We start from the raw sequence: 18,206 nt of genomic DNA on the forward strand, positions 1-18,206 counted from the left end.
ATTGTTTATTATGGGTGCTGATGGATGCAGGGATTTTGGGCGAGACCAGGGATTTTCTTACTATTTTTATTTATAAGATAAAGGTATACATTATATGTGGGATGCTACTGTCTTAAAATGTCATAATGACAAGTCCAGGTTTGTTGTTGTTTAGTCGTTTAGTCGTGTCCGACTCTTCGTGACCCCATGGACCAGAGCACGCCAGGCACTCCTGTCTTCCACTGCCTCCCGCAGTTTGGTCAAACTCATGCTGGGAGCTTTGAGAACACTGTCCAGCCATCTCGTCCTCTGTCATCCGCTTCTCCTTGTGTCATTTCCCAACATCAGGGTCTTTTCCAGGGAGTCTTCTCTTCTCGTGAGGTGGCCAAAGTATTGGAGCCTCAGCTTCAGGATCTGTCCTTCCAGTGAGCACTCAGGGCTGATTTCCTTCAGAATGGAGAGGTTTGATCTTCTTGCAGTCCATGGGACTCTCAAGAGTCTCCCCCAGCACCATAATTCAAAAGCATCAATTCTTCGGCGATCAACCTTCTTTATGGTCCAGGTCTCACTTCCATACATCACTACTGGGAAAAACCATAGCTTTAACAAGTCCAGGTTACATTACCTTTAAATTTCAAATGCAGCGCTGGAAAGTGTCCAAGATTTAGGGTTTCTGCCATTTTAAAACTGAAGTCCCTGCTGTCCCTTTAGCCACACATGAAAAGGGACGTTTTCATGTGAAGCTCCGCCAGCGCCCACCCCACCTCAACACCACCCCGCCCCTGGCACTACCAACGAGGAAATACTTTGTCTGCGAAATTCCTCCATCCGAGGCTGCAGGATCCGAGCCTGTCAATGAAACCATGGCCCTGAGATGTGCCCAAAATATCAGGCAGGACATCCGAAGGAGGGGGGAAGCAAAGCAAAACAAAACACTGAAAGGGCAAGAACAACTAATTTCTTGCCAAAAAAAGAGAAAAAGAAAAGGGGCAAAGCATTTTGCCTCATATTGCAATTTTTGCAAATGCTAGGAATATTTGCTAGGAAGAAAAAGGAAGCTGGGGACCTGGAGGTTACAGTTTGTTGGAGGGGGGATTCCACACACCCCCAATAGATGTTCTCCACTACCTTGACCCGTGTGGCAATTTGCTCCTCCGGCAAGACTATTGATCTCGCTTCCCCAGGGGGAAGGAAGAGGTGGCTCACTGGCTCCGGGTGGTTTGGTGAGATCAGCTCCTATTCCGGGAACTGTTGAGAGCACAGATCAATGCTCTGTGGTGGAATGAAGAGCTCAGGAGGCGAGCAGAATAGAATCTGCGCAAAAACAGAGGAGGCTCAGAAGAACCCCCCCCCCCTCCTCTGGACCGTCGAGATGAGGTGCTATTATGAGAGGTGGCTTCGTAGGGTGCAACTTGCTTTCCCCCCTCCCTTTCCTCAGGGGAATAGCAGTTGTGATCCTGTCGGAGGCTCCTATTGGGCAGTGCCCATGCCATCACTACTCAGGACTTCTTCACAGGGACACGCTTAATAGCTCAGTGTCTGAGCGCTGTTGTTTTTTTTAGGGGGGTTGCCCTGGAGTTTTCCCCGGGGGAAACCCTCTCTTTAGCGCTCAACTGGAGCAAACATCAATTTGTGGTTTTCCAAATTGTGGACACATGCACCCCCAAACTACGCACCTGCTCCTCCACTGTAGCTCTGTGAGGGGTAAACTACATTTCACAGGGGTGTTGTGGGGGGGAGCCATGGGCTTTCAGCGTAGGCTGTATACACAGCAGCCAATAAGGTATAGGACAGCTCTTTAGTTACCCTGTGCTCATCCTTTGTGGCCTAAGCAGAAATGATGCTAATGGCATGGATGTAATTTGCAGTACTGTATATATGTTTTAAAATGTATATAGCAATCACTGAGCTTGTGGGGGGCGGGAGGGGGAAGCAAGATCACAATCCCAATGGGCGTGGAGGGGGAGTTTAACCCTTTACAACCCGCTTTCCTGATCCCAGCAAAAGCCACTGCCACCCATTCGGCTCCTTCTCCCCACCTGCCTTTGGCGTTTTACCTGTTGTTAGCCGCCCTGAGCCCGGCTTCGGTTGGGGAGGGCGGGATATAAATAAATATTATTATTATTATTATTATTATTATTATTATTATTATTACTTAATTCCATTTCTGCCCCACCTCTCATCCCAGGAGCCCAAGGCAGCATGCATGGTCCTCCCCCTCATCGCTTGATGTTCTCCTCACAACAACCCTGTGAGGTAGGTCGAGCTGGAAGAGGCAGCGACTGGCCCAAGGCCACCCAGCTGAATTTTGGGGCTAAGGCTGTGGGATTTGAACCCAGACCTCCCAGGTCCGACATCCCTAACAGGCTGGCCCTGGAGGGAGAAGCCTTGATCACTGCCGGGCTACAGATCTGCCATTTTCCTCCATAACTCCTAACTCTGTTCTCCATCTGAGGCAAACTGGGCGGCGTGTGGGGGATTAAAATAGCTCCTGCCTCTTCTCCCCCATTCTGGCTCCTGCGATCTTATTTTCTTTCCATCCATCTCCCCCCCCCCCCCCCGGCATCCTATACCCACCCCCCAGACGCCACTGCGCCAGCTGTAACCACGCTCCATTTCCCATCCAATTTCCCCTCAGCGAGAGCTGGAAGCAAACAAGAGGTGGGGAAGGACATTAGGGAGGGGTAGGCGACGGATAAATCATTGAGAGGCTTCCAAAATGGCCTCCTCCCCACACAACACAAACCGCACAGGCCTGGTGCGATTGACAGGACCAGGGAATGCATTTATCAGAAACGGGAGTCAAAATTCTACTGCCTGGGGTGAGATATAGGCTGCCACATCCCACAGAATAAAATATGGGAAGGAACTGGGAGATAATATTGTTGGGCTATTGGGGGGGGGATTATCTCCTCCCCTCCCCTGAGGAAAGCAGCCATGGCTTCCGAGCCTATTATGAATCAGGCTAGTCTTGCTGCTGCTCCCAGCATCCATAGGATTTGGTCCAGTTGGCAGGGAGAGAAGAGGCGGTTTCTACGGCAACAGATGAAGTGTCTTGCTCGGACAGTTGATTTCAAGGTTGGGATGGATGGGTGGGTGGGTGGGGGGTTGGGATTTGGGAGGGGGCAACATTGCCGGGAGGGACGCACCACAGAGGAGACTCAGTGAGGGGAAGAGATAGGGTCTGACAGACCTGGGGAGCTGCGGGGGGGGGGGGGGGAGGGAGGCAGCCATCCTAATATAGGGCACTGCCTGGGGCTGCTCAAGCCTCACAAGTTCCTAGGGGAACGTCGGTCCTCACCCTGGTCCCCTTGACGCCTCAGTCAGTGGAAAACATCCCAGATTCCCCTCCCCTCCTCTAAGGTGGGGAGGGGGAGCCGGAACACACACCCCAACATCACTGAACTACATTTCCCATCATCGCATGTGGGCTGGGACTGTTGAGTCAAACTATGACTTGATGGTTGGTAGAAGACGTTCCCCAGCCCTGATGTAAAGGAAGCTTTTCGTCGCAGGCCTGTGTTAAGAGCCCGGCCAGGGAACTGTATATATACCCTCATCAATCATTCCATTGCATCACCGAATGGGAAGCCTGGATCCAGTGGTGAAGATCCGGCTGCCTCTGCATGCTCGCAACCTTGCACCCAACCTCGCTTGCCCAATCTCCTGGAAGACGCTTTGTCCCCCAAGTTCTGGGTCACGTGATGGCGAAGCCCCCTGCTCGATTGCCCCCAGGAGCCTGTCCCTCGTGGACATGCACACGAAACCCCTCTTTGTCTTCCTCTGCCGTCACACTCAGGCAGTCCCCGTATGGCGCTGAAAGGCCGGATACTCACCAGCCTTAATAGGGGTTTTCTGGCTCCCTTTGGCGGAAGCTGATTTTCTCTGAGTCCATTAAATCGAGCCGCCTCATTAGCCACTCGCTGCAGCTCTTCCCCGCCTGCTGCTCTAGCAATCGGAGCAGAGCGGCCCATGTCTCTCCTCCCCCCCCCATGCCTTTTCTTTTAAGGGGGTGATCAAAGCTCCTCACCAGTTTCCTCACTTTCTACTCAACGCAGGATATGAGCCGAAGGAGGGAGAAGTGCTTAAGCACTCATTCCTGCAGCATGCGGCCTGGCTCACTTCCTCGAGCCAGCCAAAGCGCCCTAGGCCAGGGACAGGGAGCCATTTTCAGCCAAAAGGGGGAACCTTTGGCACAGGGTTGTGGGGACGCACATGGCAGTGTTGGGCAAAAGCAGGGAGAGCAACGGATGTCGAGTTCACCTTCGCACGGTTGGTGACTTTCTACACACACTGAAACATTCCTGTCTATTTTCCACCCAGGCAAGCAAGAGGCCTTATCGGAGCTGAAGAGCACATTCCAGGCTGGCAAACACTCAAGGAGGGTGCGGAGGAATGAGGGCGGGTCAGATGGGGCACCTGCAGGAATTGTTCTAGCAAGCACCAAGATGAAGCACTGAAAGGAGAGAGCCAGCTCCTCTCTCTCTCTCTCTCTCAGATGAAGGAAGGAAGGAAGGAGCTGGGAATCTGGAGGTTAAGATTTATCCCAGGACAACTGCTCCTGAGTGTCTGCACTGCTGCGTACCCCCCAAAACAGGGGACAGGTGTCTCCTGGTGAGAGAGGGGGCTGGCTGAGAGGGAGCGTGGCCTGAGAGATTTCCAAAGGACAGAGAGAGATTGGGGTGCAGGGCTGCATTCCGCACACCAAAAGGGACACACCAGACCCCCCCTCTTTTCCAGGGATAGACTCCCGGATGTCCAGAGTCCGTTTTGGGGGCCTAATGTGGCCCACCGTTTGATTTAATCTGGCCCCAGTGGCAGTACATGTACTGGGGTAAAATCCTTTAAAAAGCTATCAAATTCGGCCCTCTTTGAAAAAAGTTTGGGCACCCCTAATGAGGGTGAAAGAGGAGAGCACAAAAAATGGTCTGAAGCTCAACATCAAAAAAACGAAGATCATGGCCACTGGCCCCATCACCTCCTGGCAAATAGAAGGGGAAGAAATGGAGGCAGTGAGAGATTTTACTTTCTTGGGCTCCATGATCACTGCAGATGGTGACAGCAGTCACGAAATTAAAAGACGCCTGCTTCCTGGGAGGAAAGCAATGACAAACCTCAATAGCATCTTAAAAAGCAGAGACATCACCTTGCCAACAAAGGTCTGTATAGTTAAAGCTATGGTTTTCCCAGTAGTGATGGTGCTGGAGGAGACTCTTGAGAGTCCCATGGACTGCAAGAAGATCAAACACATCCATTCTTAAGGAAATCAGCCCTGAGTGCTCACAGGAAGGACAGATTGTGAAGCTGAGGCTCCAATACTTTGGCCACCTCATAAGAGAAGACTCCCTGGAAAAGACCCTTTTGTGTTGGGAAAGATTGAGGGCCCAAGGAGAAGGGGACAACAGAGGACGAGATGGTTGGACAGTGTTTTTGAAGCTACCAGTATGAGTTTGACCAAACTGTGGGAGGCAGTGGAAGACAGGAGTGCCTGGCATGCTCTGGTCCATGGGGTCACAAAGAGTCGGACACGACTAAACAACAACAAAAACTTTGATATAAGTAACCATAATTAACCATACAATCTTTAGGACATGAGAAGGCAGCCCTGTATAGGGAATTTTTTTAAAAATTATTATTATTATTATATATTGGAAGCCACCCAGGGTGGCTGGGGCAACCCAGCCAGATGGACAGGGTATAAAAAAAGGACACTTGGAGGGTTGTGAATTCAGAACACAAACCCACTTCGAAAGGCCTTCTTCATCTTGGGCTGGGTCACATCCGCTGCTCCCCAACTGCCACCAGTTTAGGGTATGGCAGTGCTCAGAGCCCCAGTGCTCTGCCGCAGATCCACGCAGCAAGGCTGGTCAAAGTTGCCTGTGGGGCAGCGCTTCCTGAATTTCACTTTGACCGGGCTGCATTAATAGCAGGCAGCGTCAATGGCGTCAATTCCAGGGACAGAGGTCTGTCTCCATCCCTTCCTGGTAATGACCATCCCTGAGGCAGCTAGCTGGCTGTCTACCATTCGCAGCCAGAGAAGGGGCCTAGAGAGAAGGACCTTTGGTCTGACCCAGCCAGGCGTTGGGGTGAGGGGCTGACTAGCGCTCGCCGGGTGAGACCTCTCCCATATGCTCCTCTTGAGGTCAGGTTGATGCCCAAAGGGAAGAGGAACTGCCAGATGTCGTCTTGCTCATCTCAGCTTTCACCTTGAACATCCCGGCTCCACACAGTACATAGAGGGGACATCCCTGCTCACAGAATACAGTGGTACCTCCGGTTGCGAATGGGATCCATTCCAGAAGAAGAAGAAGAAGAAGAAGAAGAAGAAGAAGAAGAAGAGGAGGAGGAGGAGGAGGAGGAGGAGGAGGAGGAGGAGGAGGAGGAGTAGTAGTTTGGATTTGATATCCCGCTTTATCACTACCCGAAGGAGTCTCAAAGCAGCTAACATTCTCCTTTCCCTTCCTCCCCCACAACAAACACTCTGTGAGGTGAGTGGGGCTGAGAGACTTCAGAGAAGTGTGACTGGCCCAAGGTCACCCAGCAGCTGCATGTGGAGGAGCGGAGACGCGAACCCAGTTCACCAGATTACAAGTCCACCGCTCTCAACCACTACACCACACTGGCTCCAGAGGCCCATTCGCAACATGAAAAGAGCGCAACTCGCAGCGGCACGTCTGTGTACAAGCGGGTTGCGATTCGCCACTTCTGCGCATGCGAGTGACGTCATTTTGCGCTTCTGCGCATGTGCGAGCGGCGAAACCCAGAACTAGCCCTTTCCGGTACTTCCGGGTCGCCGCAGGACATAACCTGAAAGAACGTAACATGAAGTGGACGTAACATGAGGTATGACTGTACTCCAATGCCACTGCTGTCGTTCTAAGAGAACGAGGGAGGCGTTCACAGAGAAGTCCGGCAGCTCTCCCCCCCCCTTCAGAAAATATCACTGCGTTTGTGCCACATAAAAGAGGAATATATAGCACAAGCCCAGCGCTCATTTCTATGTTCTTTGCAAATGGTCCCCACCCCCACCCACGGAAAGAAATAACATGAAAACAAGCACCACATTTGTGCCACTGTTGTGTTATATTTCCAAAAGGGGCTTTTACACTGTGCGAAAGTTCAAGTACATTGCAGAACCTAACAGTTAAGGAAGTGTCGAGGAAAAGGAATAAATGGTTGCTCGAAGTCTACCTTGGGAGCGGCTGCATTCAACCGCCACGTCTCAAAAGACAACGCACATGCTTCTCCCATTTCTGCAGGCACCAGGCGCCCATGCTCAGGAGGAACATTTTTGTAGGGTATACATACTCGGAGAATTCAAACACTGAGACCTGATCCGCACCAGGCCCTCCAAGTGTCCCTATTTTCCAGAGACAGTCCCAGGTTTACAGAAGCCGTCCCGGTTTCTGATTTGATCCCAGAATGTCCTAAGGACGTCCCAATTTTCATTGGAGAAATGTTGGAGGGTGGGAGTTATGAGACCCCCGAGCCAAGGAGATAAGAAACCATACAACCTTCAGAAGGCATCTGAAGGCAGTTGTGTATAGGGGGGGTAAATGTAGTGTTCAATTTTTTATTATGTTTTTATAAATGTTGGAAGCCACCCAGAGTGGCGGGGGCAACCCAGTCAGATGGGCAGGGTATAAGTAATAAAAATTACTATTATTATTTTTAATAATATTATTATGGACTAGGAAGTAAGAGCTGGACCATAAAGAAGGCTGATCACCGAAGAATTGATGCTTTTGAATTATGGTGCTGGAGGAGACTCTTGAGAGTCCCATGGACTGCAAGAAGATCAAACCTCTCCATTCTGAAGGAAATCAGCCCTGAGTGCTCACTGGAAGGACAGATCCTGAAGCTGAGGCTCCAATACTTTGGCCACCTCATGAGAAGACTCCCTGGAAAAGACCCTGATGCTAGGAAAGATGGAGGGCCCAAGGAGAAGGGGACGACAGAGGACGAGATGGTTGGACAGTGTTCTTGAAGCTACCAGCATGAGTTTGACTAAACTGCGGGAAGCAGTGGAAGACAGGAGTGCCTGGCGTGCTCTGGTCCAGGGGGTCACGAAGAGTCGGACACGACTAAACGACTAAACGACAACAATTTCTATTGGAGAAATGTTGGTGGGTATGCAGCACCATTGATACCCATAGCAAAAACCAAGAATGGAGCACACCCAGGAATCTGCCTAGACAGGCCAGCAGTCGATCCAGCTCAGTACTATAGGCACTACTATTGTAGTGGCAGCAGCACTCCAGTAATCCTCCCCCCCAGGCAATGGGGTTTATTGTGGGTGTTTGTGGCTGGGTACCATCCAGCCCTGGAGACTGACTGACTGACTGGCTGTCAGATTCCTCCTCCTCCTCCTCTATCTCAGTGCTGCCCCCTGTAGGAGTCAGCTGGGAGCGGGAGATGGAGACCAAACGAGAGTTGGTTGTCCCTGCCTCACATTGGCTCTGGCGCCACCTGCTGTTGGGCTCCCCACTTTCCACCCTACCAGTCCCAAATGCCCACCCCCACTGGCTGCAAAGGTGTGGGTTGGCTGCAGCTCATGTACTGATTTGAAATAAGTAGGGGCTTCTTGGTTTTGACATCACACTTAAGCCGAGGTCCTGAAGGGAATGTGTCCTCTGTGTGTCTGTGTGTCACCTCTGAGTGAACCTCCACACACACACACAGAGAGAGAGAGAGAGAGAGAGAGAGAGAGAGAGCAAAGCACACTCAACCCCTTGCAAGCACTCAGTTGCTAGGGAATTGGAGCTCCATCCCAGGGCTGCCCGTGAAGGGAAGGAAATTCACCGCCGCTCCCACCCAGCCCTTCCGTCCAAAGGGGAACCCAGCCCAGATTCAGGACCACGGTTGCCTTAATAATCAGGAAAAATCTCTCTGTGTGTGTCTCTCTCGCTCATGAACACACACATGTGCAGGATCACTTAACCCCCACACAAACACCCTTTTCTACAAACCTTTGCTGGATTTCCATCAGGGCTGCTGAGATTGTACCACCTGCTCGTGTTTAATTGTATTTTGCATCGATCGAGCAATCAGTTGCATTCATATCCTGTATTTTTCCCTTCCAGGGAGCTGTACATCGTTCTCCCCTCCTCATTCATTCCCCACAACAACCCTGTGAGGTAGGTTGGGCTGAGAGACGGTGACTGGCCTAAGGCCATCCTACGTGGCCAAGTTGGGATTTGAACCCTGGTCCCTCCCAGACCCTGGGCCAACACACTAACCACTACACAGCACTGGCTCTCAAGCGACGACACCCTGTTGCCAGCATCCTGTGAGCAACTTCTCAAAGCGGAGGCAGTCTCAGAGAGGGGTCTTTTCCCAGCCCAATCTGGAGGTGTTGAGGATTTGAACCCAGTATCTTCTGCATACAAAACAGGTGATCGGCCACCGAACCCTGAATCCCTCCAATCTCCTTGCGTGGAGAGGAGGTTGGCATCCCTAGAACTACCTAGGTTGCCAACCTTTCTTGGCAGCACCTGCCCCATGACTTAGTGCCATGCTGTGGGTGGCACTGTGGTCTAAACCACTGAGCCTAGGGCTTGCTGATCAGAAGGTTGGTGGTTCGAATCCCTGCGATGGAGTGAGCTCCCATTGTTCAGTCCCAGCTCCTGCCCACCTAGCAGTTTGAAAGTATATCAAAGTGCAAGTAGATAAATAGGTACCACTCTGGCGGGAAGGTAAACGGCTTTTCCATACACTGCTCTGGTTTGCCAGAAGCGACTTAGTCGTGCTGGCCACATGACCCGGAAGCTGTCTGCGTACAAACTCTAGCTCCCTCGGCCTATAGAGCGAGATGAGCGTGGCAACCCCCAAGTCGTCTACGACTGGACCCTAACGGTCAGGGGTACCTTCACCTTTACCTTTAGGTAAAGATTCACCTGTAAAGATTCATTTTGTGGGATGGGGTGCTATTGAAGTCAAAGCAGTGACTTTGCTTTTCGCCTGAGCTCTGCAAGTGCAGCTTTCTCCCGATTGAAGTGCAGAGTGTTTGAGGACCGGGACATTTGCACGGAGACCAAAATGCTTGTTTACAAAGCTATTGTACTAACAACCTGACCGTATGCTTGTCAGACACTGACCACTTACAAACGCCAACTCCAACTCCTCAAAAGACTCCATCAACGGTGTCTCCGAAAAAATTTACATATCACTTTGGAAAACAGGCGAACTAATGCCAGTGTCCTGGAAGAAGCAAAGATCACCAGCGATGATTCTTCAACATCAATTTGGTTGGACTGGTTATGTTGTGCAGATGCCTGATTATCATCTTCCAAAGCAACTACTCTATTCAGAACTTAAAAATGGAAAGCGTAATGCTGGTGGTCAACAAAAGAGGTTCAAAGACTTTCTCAAGACAAATCTTTAAAAATGTAGTATAAACACTGGCCTGCGAGTGCTCCAATTGGAGAACAGCCTTTACCAAAAGTGTCATAGGTTTTGAAGATGCTCAAACTCAGGACAATAGTGAGAAACATGCTAAGAGGAAGGCACGCTTGGCAAACCCTCACCGTGATCAACGCCTGGCCAGAAACCTATGTCCCCACTGTGGAAGGACGTGTGGATCCAAAACTGGCCTCCACAGTCACTTGCAGACTCACTGTTAAAACCGTCCAGTAGCACCTTAAAGACCAACTAAGTCAGTTCTTGGTATGAGCTTTCGTGTGCATGCACACTTCTTCAGATACCAAACACGAAAAGCTCATACCAAGCACACGAAAGCTCATACCAAGAACTGACTTAGTTGGTCTTTAAGGTGCTACTGGAAGGAATTTGTTTTGTTTTGACTATGGCAGACCAACACGGCTACCTATCTGTAACTGTTAAAACCGTGTTTATGGAAGACAATCTTACCAGGCTACGAGGGATCGCCAAAGAAGAAGTATTAAAGTCAATGCAGTTCAGTCCATAAAGAGCATGGCATACCTAATTGTTTGTGGGGAGACGGCAGTGGGACCATGATTTTCCCTGGGTCTCCTGTGCCTTTAACAGAGGGCAGCAACCCGCCCGGGAGTCCAGCTCTAAACCCTGCTGCCCAGGAACCAGGAACAGAACCCCAAAAGCTGGCAGCGGGGATGCTGATGATCTCAAGTGCACTAAAGCATTTGCAGAGTGCTGGTCCCCTGTTAAAGAGTTACTGCAAAGAGGCCTCGGCAGAAACTCCCTTGCTACCTTTTATGGACTGGTTCAGAAATCGCCAGGCACTCCGTGATCTTTCTCTCTTCCACATCTTAGCAAAGGATGTCATATTTAGCACATTGACACAAACCCCCAGGGGCCAGGGTTGGCATATGCGTGTGCCAACTGTGCAGGGCATGTCGAGAAGATGCACAGCACTGTGGCACGATGATGGATAACACCTCTTTATGAAGCAAAGGGAGCTGAGAATGGGCCCCATTAAACACAGGCATTTTCCTCAGGCGCCTCAATCTGAGGATAAAAGACCTTTCAAGGTCAAAGGACGCAGGCAGAAAATTCACATCGCTCTCAGAGCTGGGGCTTTTCGAAGAAACTGGTATGCAACATATTTAGAGCACATTCTACCCCCACTCCACCCCAAAAAAAAGATTGCTGTGAGCTGCAGTTTAGCCCTCAGATAGTTACAATTCCCAGCACCCTTATTTTCCAGGATTCTGGCAAAAGTGTCTTTGGGTGTGCTTTAAATGCCTGGTGTTTATGCAGCCAAATGGCCCACCGAGGCTTTGAGGCAGGGTGAGTTTTATTAGGGACACGGGTGGCGCTGTGGGTTAAACCACAGAGCCTAGGACTTGCCAATCAGAAGGTCGGCGGTTCGAATCCCCGCCAAGGGGTGAGCTCCCGTTGTTCGGTCCCTGCTCCTGCCAACCTAGCAGTTCGAAAGCACGCAGTGCAAGTAGATAAATAGGTACCGCTCTGGCGGGAAGGTAAACGGCGTTTCTGTGCGCTGCTCTGGTTCGCCAGAAGCGGCTTAGTCCTGCTGGCCACATGACCCGGAAGCTGTATGCTGGCTCCCTCGGCCAGTAAAGCGAGATGAGCGCCACAATCCCAGAATCGTCCGCGACTGGACCTAAAAGTCAGGGGTACCTTTGCCTTTTACCTTTAAGCTTTATTAATGATTCCAAGTTCTGATGGCTTTCAAATAATTCCTGGGGAACTGGCCGCCTTGCTGCTGACAGCAGCTAGACTAGAAACAGCTGGAGGTGGCAGGGGTCACCAAAGGCCAGAAAGTTTGACACCCTGGCTAGCCTGAACACAAGGACGCAGTGTTATCAGAGCAATTGGTGTATCACACCCAAGCGGGCGAGAGGCATTGCAGACAGGAGAGAGAGAGATAAACTTGACATAATATGGTGGTCCTTTATCTGATACCTCCACGAAGAGTTGTGCAAACCTCCATCAAGACAGATATCAACGGGGAAGAGTTATATTTAAAGGACTGGCCACAGCTTGAGGGCATCTGTAGGAAACTTTGCTCCACAGAAAGGACTGTGTCGTTGTACCATGGCAACCTTGATGTTTTCTGTCTTGATTTGGCAACCAGTTCAATAAAAGTAGAGCGTCTCCACCCCCATCGTTCTACCCGGACACTGAGGTCCAGCACCGAGGGCCTTCTGGCGGTTCCCTCACTGCGAGAAGTCAAGTTACAGGGAACCAGGCAGAGGGCCTTCTCGGTAGTGGCACCTGCCCTGTGGAACGCCCTCCCACCAGATGTCAAAGAGAACAACAACTACCAGACTTTTAGAAGACATCTGAAGGCAGCCCTGTTTAGGGATGCTTTTAATGTTTGATGTATCATAGTATTTTAATATTCTTTTGGAAGCCGCCCAGAGTGGCTGGGGAGGCCCAGCCAGATGGGCGGGGTATAAATAATAAATTATTATTATTATTATTATTATTATTATTATTATTATTATTATTATTAAAAATTACTCCTTTGGCAGCATGCAGTTCCTAGTCCCGTTTCGTCCCCAATGGTTCTTCATTCTGTGGGCACCACATTCTGTGGGCACCACAGTTCAAGAAGGACACTGACAAACTGGAACGTGTCCAGAGGAGGGCAACCAAAATGGTCAAAGGCCTGGAAACGATGCCTTATGAGGAACGGCTAAGGGAGCTGGGCATGTTTAGCCTGGAGAAGAGGCGGTTAAGGGGTGATATGATAGCCATGTTCAAATATATAAAAGGATGTCACATAGAGGAGGGAGAAAGGTTGTTTTCTGCTGCTCCAGAGAAGCGGACACGGAGCAATGGATCCAAACTACAAGAAAGAAGATTCCACCTAAACATTAGGAAGAACTTCCTGACAGTAAGAGCTGTTCGACAGTGGAATTTGCTGCCAAGGAGTGTGGTGGAGTCTCCTTCTTTGGAGGTCTTTAAGCAGAGGCTTCGACAACCATATGTCAGGAGTGCTCTGATGGTGTTTCCTGCTTGGCAGGGGGTTGGACTCGATGGCCCTTGTAGTCTCTTCCAACTCTATGATTCTATGATTCTATGATTCATTGCACCCCATGATTTATTTTAGGAAGCACCCACATGGAAACTTAGTGCTCAGCTGCCTGGGTGATTTGGCAGGGTGAAGACAATGGCGAGAGATGCAAACATACACTGGGTTTTGGGTGTGATCACCCTTTGCTTTCTGCCATCCACGCCAACTTGGCTTGTTCTTGGGCACGGCATTTTGGTTAAGAAGGGATCAGCAAAGATCCCGTGGGACACGCCCAGCCTTCCCCAAATCCCCTGAGAGGTGACGTGATTGCCACCTTCAAATATCCAAAGAGCTGCCATGTGGAAGATGGAGAAAGTTTGTTTTCCACTGCTCCAAAGGGCAGGACTCGAGAAATCTCAAGGAAGGAGATTTCGATGAAAAATCAGGAAGAACTTTCTGACAGTAAGAGCTGTTCAGCCGTGGAATGGTGGTGGACTTGCCTTCATTGTGGGGTTTTAAGCAGAGGTTGGATGGCCATCTGTCATGGATGCTTGAGTTGAGATTCCTGCTTTGCAGGGGGTTAGACTAGATGACCCTGGGGTCCCTTCCAATTCAATAATAATAATAATAATAATAATAATAATAATAATAATAATACTCTGGGCAGCTTTCAACAAAATATTAAAATACCATAATACATCAAACATTAAAAATTTCCCTAAATGGGGCTGCCTTCAGATGTCTTCTAAAAGTCTGGTAGTTGTTCTCTTTGACATCTGGTGGGAGGGCGTTCCACAGGACGGGTGCCACCACCAAAAAGGCCCTCTGCCTGGTTCCCTGTAACTTGGCTTCTCGCAGTGAGGGAACCGCCAGAAGGCCCTCGGCGCTGGACCTCAGTGTCCAGGTAGAACGATGGGGTGGAGACGCTCCTTCAGGTATACAGGACCGAGGCCGTTTAGGGCTTTAAAGGTCAGCACCAACACTTTGAATTCTATGATTCTATGGGAACTTGGCCAAAGACCCCATATCTGACTCCATTGATCTCAGAATTCTTTAGGCTGGTGTTGATGATGGGGGCTGAGTCCTTCTGCATGCTAAGCATGTGTCCTTCTACCACGGTTTCCCACAAACACACCTGTTCAACCATTATTTCCAAAGTAAGTTGCCAGCCACCATTGTGTCCCTCTGACTTAGCCAGCTGAACGACATCCATACAGGAGAGAGGAAGCTGTAACACATCCAGTCAGGGACCACCTATAGAGTTCAGGAAGTGATAGAGTTTCCATCCACCACCCTTCTTCCATTCTCTCTCTCTTTTTCCCTTCCCCATGGCAGGCAGAAATCCAACAGGTCGAGCTTTCCTTGCCCACTCCATGCTGTTGAATTCCGAACCTGTTGAATTTTGTGTGCAATGCTACCAACCATAAATTAAGAGGTGTTGCTGTCTTTTGCCTGACGAAAGATTTCTGTGTCACACAGATGCTTGCTCGTTTTCTGGCACACACACACAGGCACACAAATTTTTTTCACAATGCTTTCAGGGTCTCAGATTGCAGATTACACACACTGCATTATTGAACGCTGTAAAACTGAGATCATAAACGTCCCTACATTATTTACTAGATTCTGGCTCCCCAGAGGATTTTTAGGTACATGTAAAACACAAAGAAAGCTTCATGTTTAAGCCTTGTCTCTCTTCCCCCCGGATTTTTGTGAGCAGGAGGCTTAAACGAAATCAAGGAACATCCTCGAGACCTAGCCTCCCAGTTTGCTCTTCTCACTTTCAGTCATTCAGCACTAGAGTATCAGTTCATTTGAGCGTATACAGAGTGCTATTCCGAGTAGTCACACACAGCCCTCACCTCTTAAGGGTTTTCAAGTCAGAAAGGATTCCAGGTCAGAAAGGGGACTCCCAATTCGCCCTCCCCCATGTCTTTAACAGATACACTGCAGGCAGAAATTCAGCAGGTCCAGCCAAGTGGCCAGAGGTGGGGTGAGGTGCTCTTATAGGTAAACTGGTCTCAAGGGCTTTAGATACTAATAGGGACCCCTGACCATTAGGTCCAGTCGTGGCTGACTCTGGGGTTGCGGCACTCATCGCGCTTTATTGGCTGAGGGAGCCGGCATACAGCTTCTGGGTCATGTGGCCAGCATGACTAAGCCACTTCTGGCAAACCAGAGCAGTGCATGGAAATGCTGTTTACCTTCCCGCCAGAGCGGTACCTATTTATCTACTTGCACTTTGATGTACTTTCGTACTGCTAGGTTGGCAGGAGCTGGGACCGAGCAACGGGAGCTCACCCCGTTGCGGGGATTCGAACTGCCAACTTTCTGATCGGCAAGTCCTAGGCTCTGTGGTTTAACCCACAGTGCCACCTGCGTCCCTTTAGATACTAATAGTAGCACCTAAAACCTGGCCGGGTAGCAGATCGTAACCAAGGTATATCTCTGAGCACAGGTGTTATATGCTGACAAGACATATATTACTATGAGAAACCCTCTTCCTCAGGTGAGCTGGAGAAAAGTATTCGGAACCACCATCTCCTTGCAACCCCCCAGCAATGCTTTTTCCCTTCTGTGGGATTAATCTTCAGCCTGTGCGTATTCTCCTAAATTATTGCAAAACAGGGCCTGTAGGTTGTGCCACTGCTGTTATTCCTGTAGGGCAAGGAGGGGCCTGATTGACAGCAGTTGCCCTAAGCAAGACCACCTAGAAAGCTGGTTGCAGAAGTACAAACTTGTTCATGCATGCAATTTTTATTAATTTTGCAAAAAGAAAGAAACAACAACCCACAGGATAATTCCCCAGATTTACAGCAAGGGTAAGGAACCAAGGGCACTGCTGAGTGTGACTGTTGTCTCTCTTCACAGGCCCAGCAGCACAGAGTTCCAAAGATACTGGCCAGTGATCTCCAATGATCTCCAATGTCCCACGCATGGTCCTGAAATTTGTGGGTGCCCAGCCCATTCATGGGGAATTTTGTGGGTGCTGGGCCACCCAGAACCCCGGGGAGTTGGCACCAATGTTTCCATCTCACTGTCTTACCAGACACACTCCTGGTTCACAGCCTCCTCTTATTCGGAGTATACAGAAAAACTTGGTTGGTTTTAAGAGCACCGGAGCCAAGACCAGGAAGTAAGTTGGCGCCCCTGAAGCAGAGCAGGCTGAGTTGGGGCAGGCGAGGGTCCCTGGACATTCCTTGGAAAGAAACGAGGAGGAGAGCTAATGAGTTAAAAGCAAAAGGGGTGTGTGGGGAGTCAAGGGAGTAAGGAAGGATGTCTGACCAAGAAGGCAGGAAGGAACTGCTCTAATTAGCAGCTTATGAGTCTTCCAGAGACTGAGAGAGTCCCTGCGGAAGAGGTGCAAAAGATGGGAGTCTAATACACTTTCGGGAAGGCGTGTACAGCCGTGGCGGCTGCCCACGGCATAGAAAGATCCAGCTCCGGAATCCATGTTTTATCCCACCCCTGTTCTAACCACAGGAAGGGTAGGTGGGACCTCCGAACAAGTTCACACATGCATGAAGGTCACAACCTCCCTTTGAAGTCCTAATAGGAAGTCGGCTGTGATTACCCCAAAGCAGGAGAGATAGGCCATTTTTAACCTGTGATGGGCATCCATGTTTTGACGGCTCTGGTCCTCCTTTGATATGGCAAGAACCGAAGCGCTGGGGTGGGAACTCCTTGCAAAGCAGGGGTGGGGAAGGGCATGCCTCAGGGCCGGATGTGTCCCTCTAGCACTCCCTATGTGGCCCTCAGGCCATGACACTTCCTCATAGTACCACAGCCCTCGGTGGCATTGCTCTGGCCTCTCCTGAAATGCTTTCGATTGGCTAGAATGTGCCTGGGAACTGCGGCAATGCCTGATGGAGGGCAGAGAGGGGCTGTCTCAAAATCTGCCTTTTGCATGGTTGGAAAGTCACCGACTGTAGAAAGGCATCCATTGCCCCAAACATCCCCCCCACCCCCCCGGCCTCTTAAAGGTTCCTCAGGTTGAAAGAACAGTCCCCTACTTCTGCGGTGAAGATTTCTGGCCATCTGTGTGCTTGACTGACGCCAGCTCCCATTAGGCTCAGTCAGCACTGCCAATAGCAAGAGATGATGGGAACTGGAGTCCAACAATCTCAAGTGGCCTGTAGTTCCCTCACCCATTCCATCTCCTACAGCAGGCATGACCAAACTTGGCCCTCCAGCTGTTTTGGGACTACAATTCCCATCATCCCTGACCACTGGTCCTGTTAGCTAGGGATAATGGGAGTTGTAGTCCCCAAACAGCTGGAGGGCCAAGTTTGGCCATGCCTGTCCTGAGAGTCCAGGCTGCTTAACCCTGTCCCCTCTGGGGTCTTCCGTTCATAACCCCTTCCCTCCTCCTCTGGTTGCCTTTTCTTTACCTCCCTCACTCCCCTAATGGATAGGGAAACAGCTGGGGAAGATTTTGAGCAGGGACCGTTGCCAGAATTTAACAGCAGACATGTCTCCCCCTGACAGACATCGACTCAAACTGGCAGCCTCCTGTAACTGGGGCATTCCCTTGCATTGAGAGTAGCAGTGAGATATAGCGTTTAGACTAGTGTCAGACTCTTAAAAGAGACCAGGGTTCAAATTCCCACTCAGCCATGAAGCTCAAATGGCGATCTGGTGACAGTCACTGCCTCTCAGCCTAACCTACCTCACAAGGAATTAAATGAGGAGGGGGAGATTTCCTTGGAGACGGAGGTGAGATATAGGCAAGAATAGGGCAGGCTCTTGCAGCCCCCAAATGTCACTGTCTACCAGGCTCCTACGGAACATGGCTGGGCATTTCCAA

The 18,206-nt window shown here is 50.2% G+C and overlaps 1 protein-coding gene across 1 annotated transcript in view; it reads right to left on the reverse strand.

The window, feature by feature from the left end:
* The window catches only part of LOC309345987 (cell adhesion molecule CEACAM20-like), a 188,980-nt gene extending 178,463 nt beyond the window's left edge, over positions 1-10,517 (reverse strand). Inside the window, exon 1 of the mRNA XM_081869542.1 lies at positions 10,149-10,517. The gene's annotated coding sequence lies outside the window, so the exon portion shown is untranslated. The remainder of the gene's footprint in view (positions 1-10,148) is intronic.
* Between the last annotated feature and the right edge of the window lie 7,689 nt (positions 10,518-18,206).

The sequence above is a fragment of the Podarcis erhardii genome (genome assembly GCF_964252035.2).
Source record: "Podarcis erhardii genome assembly, chromosome: 7".
Lineage (NCBI taxonomy): Eukaryota > Metazoa > Chordata > Lepidosauria > Squamata > Lacertidae > Podarcis > Podarcis erhardii.